The sequence below is a fragment of the Podarcis pityusensis genome, assembly GCF_964106645.2.
Source record: "Podarcis pityusensis genome assembly, chromosome: 1".
Classification (NCBI taxonomy): Eukaryota; Metazoa; Chordata; class Lepidosauria; order Squamata; family Lacertidae; genus Podarcis; species Podarcis pityusensis.
The window spans coordinates 135,398,551-135,407,302 of record NC_138028.1 but is presented as its reverse complement, the minus strand read 5'-3'; the positions used below and the strand labels follow the sequence as shown (position 1 = coordinate 135,407,302).

Sequence of the window (8,752 nt, the reverse complement as noted above, 5' to 3'; positions counted from 1 at the left end):
GCAGGAAGACCAACCCAGACACAGAGGACTAAGCGGGGCAAGGGCGGCAGGCTACTGCCACCTACCAAGGAGTCTCTTCCACTAGCAGAGGGAGATCCTATGGTTGTTCCAAACAGTTCAGAAGCCTTTCTTGTCCCATGTTATCCAAATCTGCATTGTGGCTGCTCTACACAGGTGGTGACAAGAAAGGGCCTTGGCAAGGGTGGCCCCATGTCAGCACAGAGTCCCATCAGCACATCTACTTCCAACATGCATGGTAATTTTTCAGTGGTTGGGGTCTCTGACAGGAGGCCCGTCAGCATTATAGATCTCTCTTAGCTGTTGATGGTGAAAACTGTCTCCATAAGGTGGATTCAGGAGAGGAGATGATGTGGAAACGGCCAAAACTGATGAAGAAAAAATAGAAAACAGAGTTTTAGTAATGCATAAGGAGGAGTGTAGTATTGAAGCAAATGGACAGAATAGAGAGCAAGCCCTGCTTCAAATGAGATTTGAAATGAAAGAATCTTGCATATTATGCATATACAAATAATGAGGCAAAATTCACTTTCAGAAATTAAAACATTTTTTAAAATTATTGCACGTAATTGCTGGAAACAAGTGAAATCAAAAGCATTAACGGTGCAACTAAATTTACTCTCTCACTGAAAAATCAGTGAGAAATTAAAAGATGTGAAACTTTCAGGAGATAAATTGAACTAACAGAAGTAAAACCTCAATAATAGCAGTACATGTGAAAAGGATCTAGGAGTCTTGGTTGACCACAAACTTGACATGAGCCAACATTGTGATGCGGCAGCTAAAAAAGCCAATGCAATTCTGGGCTGCATCAATAGTATAGCATCTAGATCAAGGGAAGTAATAGTGCCACTGTATTCTGCTCTGGTCAGACCTCACCTGGAGTACTGTGTCCAGTTCTGGGCACCACAGTTCAAGAAGGACACTGACAAACTGGAACGTGTCCAGAGGAGGGCAACCAAAATGGTCAAAGGCCTGGAAACGATACCTTATGAGGAACGGCTAAGGGAGCTGGGCATGTTTAGCCTGGAGAAGAGGAGGTTAAGGGGTGATATGATAGCCATGTTCAAATATATAAAAGGATGTCACATAGAGGAGGGAGAAAGGTTGTTTTCTGCTGCTCCAGAGAAGCGGACACGGAGCAATGGATGCAAACTACAAGAAAGAAGATTCCACCTAAACATTAGGAAGAACTTCCTGACAGTAAGAGCTGTTCGACAGTGGAATTTGCTGCCAAGGAGTGTGGTGGAGTCTCCTTCTTTGGAGGTCTTTAAGCAGAGGCTTGACAACCATGTGTCAGGAGTGCTCTGATGGTGTTTCCTGCTTGGCAGGGGGTTGGACTTGATGGCCCTTGTGGTCTATTCCAGCTCTATGATTCTATGATTCTATTCTATGATTCTAACTGTGAAACCTATGAAGACTTTGCCTCCTTGTCTTCCTCACTATGTCCAGTCATGTGCATGAAACATCACATGAACGATGGACGGACCGAAAGAGAGGCTTCGTGAAGCTATCTGGATTTCCAGGTAGAATGAGACTGAGTTCTCCAAACACCAGCGGAAGTTGCTAGAAGGGTTGAGAACCCCAAGCGCTTCTCATGCTCCTCTTATATCTCGGTCTTCTGAGATATCCCCACTACCAGAAGCCTGTGCTGCGACTCAAGCTAAAATGAGGAGGGGTCAGCTGGATCCCTCAGACCACTAGTACTGAGGCAGAGGGAGAAGCCTCAGGATTGGACCATGCCTGACCCACAGATTGAGCCCATCAGATCAGGATCTCTTGAGACAGAACCTCCGGCATCTGTACTCTCAAAGCCTCATTATCCTGCTGAATAACTACTTCCCTCCATGCCAGGCTGGGCTTTTTTTCAGTTGGAACTCACCAGAACTCAGTTTCAGCCCCTCTCAGGTGGGCACCCTTGCCCTTCTAAGAGAATGAGGGAGGCTTTCATTGTGAGTTCCTGCACCCCAGGCACACCACCCCAACTGGCCCATCAAGTTCTTGCTTCCAAGGAAGAGGTTGTGTCACAGCTAAAAACATCTTGTATACTAATAAGTATTGGCACCTGGGCCAATTTGTGTTTGGCAGTCTAGTAAGTTAATGTTTGCTGGTGGCATTTATGCTTATGATATATTCATACAGTGGAACGGACTCCCTTGGGATTATTATCATTATTATTATTTATTTTATTTATACCCCTGGTTTCCCCAGCCACTCTGGGCGGCTCCCAACAGAATATTAAAAACACAATACAGCATTAAACATTAAAAACTTCCCTAAACAGGGCTGCCTTCAGATGTTTTCTAAAAGTCAGATAGTTGTTTATTTCCTTGACATTTGATGGGAGGGCATTCCACAGGGTGGGGGCCACTACTGAGAAGGCCCTCTGTCTGCTTCCCTGTAACCTCACTTCTCGCAAAGGGAACTGCCAGAAGGCCCTCGGAGCTGGACCTCAGTGTCTGGGCTGAACGATGGGGGTGGAGACGCTCCTTCAGGTATACTGGGCCTTTGAGGCCGTTTAGGGCTTTAGAGGTCAGCACCAACACTTTGAAGTGTGCTTGGAAACTTACTAGGAGGTGGTGGACTCTCCTTCCATGGAGGTTTTTAAGCAGAGGTTGGGTGCCCATCTGTCATGGATGCTTTCGCTGAGATTCCTGCATTGCAGGGGGTGGACTAGATGACCCTAAGGGTCCCTTCCATCTCTACAGTTCCGCTCTGGCAACTTTTGTTCAGGGTTCAGATTCACGTTTTCATGCACACAAATGTGAGTCAGTAACTGTATATTACAACGTAAAATAATTGTTTCTTTTTAGAATACTTGCAATTAGATATAGATTACTCATTCAATTTATTTGAGTTTTATTTTTATGTGGTGGTAATCTGGCAACAAGTAACACAAAAAAAGATTGCCCGTTCTTTTCCCGTGAACTGGAAAAATGGCAACTTAGCTGACATTATCCAACTCATACAAGTAGGCTGTTGGTATGAGAAGGGTTCCCTCCGCGTCATTTATTTGAGCACACTGACCATCAGTGTTTTGTCAGAACTGATCCTCAGTGAGAAAATAATTTAGGAGTGCATTGAAGTTGTACTGAAATGGTTAGCTAGTTGTGGGAATGTGGCCACTGTTGCTTCAGGAAAATCTTTATTTGATGCGCATGAAATTGAGCATCAGTGCTAGGATAGGCTTTCAGAAGGCTTCCAATTTACTCCATCTGATGAGGAAGAGCTGTCAGTAACGTCTCAGGGCAGCACTCACAAGACTTCCACTAATTCCCTTTGAAATGTAGCCTTACCTTTCACCTGGAATTCTAATTTATGGTCTGTATGGCATTAACAAAGAAAATAAAAGATTTCCACCCTGGAAAAGGTGACAATTGACTGTCTGTTTCTGGGGGCTTTTCTCCGCTAAAATAATTCCTCATTCTGTTGTAATGCAATAGTAACTTGCCAGACCTTCTAATGACTAGTGCTGTTTATTCCAAAAACAGTATGGCTTTTCCATTTATAATTCAAAAACCAGAGGGCACAACTTTCCTACAGTGCAATCACACTGCTTGATGTTGAGCCAGGTTCACAGGATGAAAATAAAAGCAACTGGGTCCCAAAGGAAACCAGTGGGGGGAGGGGGGAGGCTCTGCAAGCCGGCCAAAACCCATGAAAAGTTAAGTGGTGATGGTCACGGAGCAATAAGCTCCACTGCTCCAAGAATCTCAAACTGAAATAAGTTTCTGGCCCTCATGGTTCCCAAGATCTCTGGTAAAATGCTGTGGCAAAAGATTTTTGATGGTTGGAAACAAAAAGAGGCACATGCAGAAAAGCAAAGGTCCAGCAAAAACAAGGCCTGGAAGACATGCATAGTTAAAACAAGACTAGAGCTCAGCATTCACACACCCCTTGATAATGAATAATGAATAAAGGGCCTTTCTATTCTTTCAACAACCCTTTAGAATAAGCCAGTATTGGGGGGTTTGTTGTTGTTGTTGTTGTTTTGCAAAGTTTATTATTATTATTTCATTTTATAATGTACGAAAACAGAGATAACAATTTCATGAACAAGTTGCCTCCCCTCACCCATGACTTCCACCCAAGCAATACACAGGACAACATAGCTATTGGGTCAAATCAGGCCACAACTTTATTTATGACAGATGTAATGGTCTTTGGAAAGGCATTGGGTACGGCCACATGACCTCCAGCTTGCCTGTTAGGGGTCAACCTGAGGCCAAGGGTTGCCACCCTGAGGAGCACTCTGGCCCCCGTGTGGGATTCTGGACAGAAGCAACTACTTCTGGATCCCCTTAGGACTGGAGAGGCAGAGACTACAGTCTCCCCTCCACCAAAGATCAACAGTGAGATCCCACAAGCAACCAAGGGAGGAGCTGGGCGCCAGCAGTGTTCCTGAGGTGGACTGGAGTGGGGGATGAGTGCCCAGTCCAAGCTGCCCCAGGGATGGAGCCAGTGGAGAGGCTTGCCTGCCATGGGCCAGTCAGCCAGCAGCCTTTGATCCACTTCCCAGACCAGCACAAAGCCCACTTGTGCTGGGCCTGGGGGAAATCCCCATCCCTTGCCAGCTCATGGTGGGGAGAGAGGCCCTGCCATGCAGTGCTGCCTGACCAGTAAAGGTAAGCATAATGATAAAGACAAAAATGGAAACCAAAACTATAAAATAGGCATGCAGAATGAATAGTTGCACATGACTTAAAATGAAGTCCAAGTAGAGACTATCAGATCATAATTCCAGATTTGCCCGGCTTTTGACGAGGGTTGACTTGAAAATGAAGGTTTTGCTGTATATGTCATAAAGTAATGCCAAATCATATTAAAACTGTCTGGAGGTTCTAGTCCTTGTTGAAATCTCAAATTATACATTATTTTCTCCATTACAGCTATATTCCAGAGTGAGTGGTACCAAGCGTTCAGTGTAAGATTTTGGGCTGTTTTGCATTGAGTTGCACTTCCAGTTTGTGCTGCCTGTATCATATAGAAGACCAGTTCTATTGGTATCATAAAAAATGTCCAGTAACATTAATTTTGGACATCAAACAATAGTTTCCTTAGTAGTATTTCACTCCCTTCAAGTGTCCCAGTTTTCTAGGGACAGTCCTGGAATTACAGAAGTCATCCTGGTTTCTGAATTGATCCTGGAATGTCCCGCTTTTCCCTTTTCCTCACCTCCATGTCTCAGAGAACAATTAAAAGTGGGGGTGGGGGTGGTAGCTGCAAAAAACAGAGTCCTGTTTATGTCGAAAATAAGATCATTGCACCAAGTGGAGGAAAAGGTGAAGCTAGCAAGCAAAGCCCTTTCTATAATTTTGAAGGAAAAGTTCACCAATCCACTTTAAATACTTTAATTGCAATGCTTTCACAATCAGCCATTTTTAGGAAACGCAGAGAGCCTTGATTTCTTTATTGTAAGTTGAGCCTTCTACTGTCTACTCACAAGTAAGTCCCGCTATATTCAATGGCGCTGAAACCTGGGTCAAGACTGGGCAGCCTCACACTGCAATCCAAAGCATGTCTACTCAGAACTAAGTCCCACTGAGTTCAATAGGATTTACTGTCTGGTGTGTTCCTGATCATTCTCATGGTTACTACTGTTACTACTACCACCACCACCACCACCACCACCACTACTACTACTATTACTACTAACAACAACAACAACCATTTCCCACCTTTTTCCCTGTCAGGGACTCAAGGCAGCTTACAGCTACAAGTTAATTTCATTGTTGTACACGATCCCTTTCCTCGCACATTTTTTCTTTGCAACAATTCTGCAAGGTAGGTTCAGCGGAGAGGCTGTAATTGGCTCCAAGTTACCCATGTAGATGTGTCTATGACGTCTATGCGTGCGGGAGATCAAACACGGGAGAAGCTTCCTGGTATAGAAAGAGATAGCCCTATTTTCATCAAAGAAATGATGGTGGGTATGAAACTTATCATCTTTGTCAAAATTAAATTCCAAAAATCTCGCACCAACTAACATTCCTACCATAAAAGATAGTACGTACCAAGTTTATTGAAACCCCTCCAACAATTAGGTGATGTAGAATATTTTTTTTGACATTTCCAAAGGGGTGCGTTACCATCTGTGCAATAATTTCCCCATTTTTAAAAGGGATTCCATAGATCCGTAAGTTACATTGAGCAATATAGAGTACAATTTAGCATCTAATCCTTTTGCCCCTCTGCATTTAATAAATTTTCTAATTGTGTTAAGGGTTTCAGAGCTTGTGTTTTTACATGTTGTTTTAAAATAGATTCAGTTACTGTTAAGATTTGACAAAGGTATTTTTATTTGGTTAATAGATATAGGTTGATTATTGCTATACAAATCTCATTATGTATATAATCCTATGGATTTCCAATGTTCAAATTGCTTATCTCTCCCTTTGCTGGGTGGTGTGATATTGGGATTAATGAAATAATAGGTGTAAGTTTAGGTTGCCAGATTTTCTATACCCTAATAGTACAATTAGTAAATGGATTTGTTACAGACGACCATATGTCAGGAGTGCTCTGATGGTGTTTCCTGCTTGGCAGGGGGTTGGACTCGATGGCCCTTGTGGTCTCTTCCAACTCTATGATTCTATGATTCTATTGACAGTGTTCAATAGATTTGTTTTAAGATTCTTAAATGAATGAGCACATAGAAAGTTTGGAAAGTTTGATTTCAATGCTGAATGGGAGTGAAAGGAGAGAGAAGAACCCTCCGCCACTGCAGTTTGGAGTTTTAATTATACCAGGTTTAATATTGTCAAGAATGATCCTGAATAATAAATTATTGTTATTATTATTATTATTATTAATATTAATGCCCCGCCCATCTGGCTGGGTTACCCTCTGGGTAGCTTCCAACAAAATATTAATATTAGCTCTGATGAGTCACAGACACTGAAGATAAAGACAATAGCCTGAAAACAGTCGGAGATTGTGAAGAATGGGATGTGTGGGTAAAATGTCCTGGGATTCCCTTATAGTGGTTTTTAGAAAGCATTGATTCACAACAGCAGCACACTAAATCAGCAAACTCTGAAGCCCCAGGCAGATGGCCATCCAGTGTAAAGGACTGCATGGAGGGAGACCCAGGATTGCATTCATCAGCCCACATTCAAGACCTCATTTGCATAGGGGCCTATACTCAATGCACAGCACATGTAGGATTCTCACAGGCAACTTTGGCTCTGCAAAAAGGGAGGTTACAGGTCCTGCATAGAAAACCTATTTATGCAGCCCCTTCTGCAAGCATGATCCCAGTCCGGCCCACACAGATTTATTTATTTATTTATTTGTATGTACAATTTCTGTTTACACACTGGGTTTGCGATATCTCTGACTATATAAGCAAAACAATGATTTCTACCCTCCCTGTGAGCCTTCACTTTTCTCTTTGTGCAATGGCAGTGATCAATGCAGCTGATCAGACTCAAGTCCTGTTAACTGAGAAAAAGTCCGGTGGTAGATTGTAAACCTGTGGTCATGGACTATGGTTGTATCCAACAGTAAGAGGGCACCGGTGGAAGCGCCTTCTGTATGCACAACAAGACTCTCCCTTCCAGCCATCTTCAAATATCTCAAGGGCTATCACATGAAAGACAGAGCAAGCTTGTTTTCTCCTGCTCTGGAGGGTGGGACTCGAACCCATGGCTTCAAGTTACAAGAAAGCAGTCAGACTAAACATCAAGAAGAACTTTCCAACGGGAAGAGCTGTTCAATGGTGGAACAGACTCCCTCGGGCGGAACCTCCTTCCTTGGAGGTTTTTAAGCAAATGTTGGATGGCATCTGTCACGGATGCTTTGGCTGAGATTCCTTCCAACTCTTCTATGATTCCTGCACCCTGTGCGTCCACTCTGTGCATCCTCAAAATCTGCTCCAAAGGCTTGGAGTCCTGCTGTAGGAGGAACTCTACTTGCACTACATTGGATACAACCAATATTTTAAATATTTTTACAGCACATAGAAAAATGCAGGTGTTTTGTGAATAATAAATACGAATAGCATTAGGAGCCAAAGGTACATATTTTGGACATCAGAAAATGCTGCATTCGCCTTACCTTGAAGATTTTTTGAAGCCAACATGATTTCTTAAACACATACACACAAGATAAAATGCTTCAGAACTGTGGTTACCTCATGCTACTGGTGGACAAGATTTTTAGTATACTTTACACTGTGCTGAAAAGAAACTGGAATAAATTCCACAACAGCTAATCATCAAGACAGCAACAATAATTTACTGGTGATTATTTGAATAGCATGAAAAAATCAGATGAGTGCATTTCAAAACATATATGTAATTTGTATTGGGAAGGCACGACTGGGAATATGTAGGTTGTTGGAGTTGGCCGTATGGCGAGGGATGAGGTAAGTCTTGGAACCAAAACCATGTAGATTGCAACCCTGAACTACTTTCTGCTGCCTATGACTGCAGAACTCATCCTGAGCCCTCAGAAGAGCGGCACTGCTCACCTGGCCTCCCTCTGGCTGAGTTGCTGCCTCATCCCAGGATGGAGAAGGGTGAGGTGTCTGTGGCAGCCCGGAGGCATGGCCTTGCCACACTGCCTGCTAAATAAATACCTTGAGCTGTTTTTGGAACAACAGCGCATGCTTTAAATAAACACATCCACACTACTAAAAACAAATACTGTCTGCACTAAAGCTATAGGACCATGCCCTATCTTTTTCATGATACGTGAAGCACTGTAACACATCAGATCAAATTCACCAGGA

General features: G+C 43.1%; 1 long non-coding RNA gene across 1 annotated transcript; it reads left to right on the top strand.

Annotated features, from left to right (window-relative positions):
• The first annotated feature begins 3,886 nt into the window (after nucleotides 1-3,886).
• On the top strand, nucleotides 3,887-8,655 carry LOC308474518. The gene is made up of 2 exons (XR_013984771.1): nucleotides 3,887-6,528; nucleotides 6,639-8,655. It is a non-coding gene; the product is annotated as an uncharacterized lncRNA (long non-coding RNA).
• The last annotated feature ends 97 nt before the right edge of the window (nucleotides 8,656-8,752 follow it).